At 35.7% G+C, this 1,828-nt stretch overlaps 1 pseudogene; it reads left to right on the plus strand.

Moving 5' to 3' along the window:
* Positions 1-1,425, plus strand: part of LOC107195990 — a 20,277-nt pseudogene extending 18,852 nt beyond the window's left edge.
* Positions 1,426-1,828: the final 403 nt, after the last annotated feature.

The raw sequence follows: 1,828 nt of genomic DNA on the forward strand, positions 1-1,828 counted from the left end.
TTCTTTGTTTTTCTTTCTGTCCTAAAATGTTTCCATGCCATTCATTCCCTACTATTCCTACATAAGCATGATCTTCAAGGTCCTTCATGATCTAGGCCTTATTAGCTCTCCGATTTCATTTTTGGCCATGCACAGTCAGTTTCTATGAGTGGTATACCCTTACCACAAAGAATTTACTAAATCCTCACATGAGCCTTACTGTGTCACATTTCCATGCTGAATTTAGCATATATAAAGAACTGTTAAAATGCAACAACAAAAAGACAAACAATGGGCAAAGGAATTGAATGGACATTTCTCCAAGGATATACAAATGACCTGAAAGAATATGAATGTTCAACATCATTAATCCCTGAGAAATGGAAATCAAAACCACAGTAAGATATCGCTTTACCTGTACTAAAATGGCTATAATGAAAGAAGAAAAGAAAATAACAAGTGTTATTGAGAATGTGGAGACATAGGAACCTTCATACATTGCTGGTGAGAAGGTAAAAGGATGGAAAGGTAAAATGGGAAAGCAATTTTGCTGTTCCTCAAAATCCTAAATATAGAATTGCCACCTGACCTGGCTATTCCACTTCTAGGTATATACCCCAAAGAACTGAAAGCAAGGATCCAAACAGATATTTATATGTCAATGTTTATTGCAATATTATTTGTAATAGCAAAAGTTGGAAACACCTCAAGTGTCCATCAATGGATGAATGAATAAACAGAATGTAATATACACATACAATGGAATATTACTAAGCCTTAATAAATTCTAATGTAAGCTACAACATGGATGAACCTTGAGAGCACTGTGTGAACTAAGAACAGACATAAAATGACAAGTATTGTATGATTTCACTTACATAAAATATCTAGAATAGGTGAAATCATAGAGGCAGAAAGTAGATTAGAAATTGCCAGGGGTTTCCTGGTGGCCAGGAAGGGTGGGTGAAGGAATGGCTGTCTGTGTGGCCTGGGAAAATTAAGAAGCTGTGGAGGGTCCTGAGTAGCCATGGTGATGAGGAACAGGGCCTGAGCGCAAAGGTCCTAGAGGCCTTGTCCCCTAATTTCAACACCTGATTAAAGTGGTTTAGCATATGCTCTGTATGCAGCACTTTCTGTTCTATCCTCAAAACTGGATTGCCATGGCTTCCCAGGGGCATAAAACTTTTTGCAGTGTTTTACACCCTGGGAAATACTGCTGTATTAGCCAGTATGAGCTTTTTAATAAGCCCCCTGAAGCAACTGAAATGTTTAAAATAAGCTTGCTTGCAACAATTATTATCCTTTTTTCGTTTTATATTTACCCCATGTGCTGAACTTTGGTGGCATGAGAAGGGACTGGCCTTATGGTTCTGCATATTGCATTTCTTATGAATAGCTTGGTATAGTCTTTCATGTATTCCATATGCAAGAGATACAGTCATTTAAATGAGATTCTTCTCTCCTAAGTTGAAAATCAAACACTTTGAAGAGAGCGCTTGAAAGCTGTGCTATGGTGTTAGTGAAGTGTGCTTCTCCTTGTATATCAGTCATTCCAAAAACAACCTTAGTGACAATTAAAACCATTTGTATTCTGGTACAAACTATATGTTTGATTAAACTATTAAATGCATGTAACCTAAATTCATTATGTGTCATTAATATACCCTTCCAAAGATAAGGTTACCAATTGTAAAATATTTTTAGCTACCTTTTTTTTTTACTCATTTCGAAATAGCTTTGAGATGTGAATATTTATGGATAAACCTGTACTGCAAGACATATTTAGCTTTTTTGGCTCTTTGAAAATATCTATCTTAAAAATAATTTAAATGTGAGAGTGGTAACTTTA

This window comes from Pteropus alecto, unplaced genomic scaffold, assembly GCF_000325575.1.
Source record: "Pteropus alecto unplaced genomic scaffold, ASM32557v1 scaffold164, whole genome shotgun sequence".
In the NCBI taxonomy this organism is placed as follows: Eukaryota; Metazoa; Chordata; class Mammalia; order Chiroptera; family Pteropodidae; genus Pteropus; species Pteropus alecto.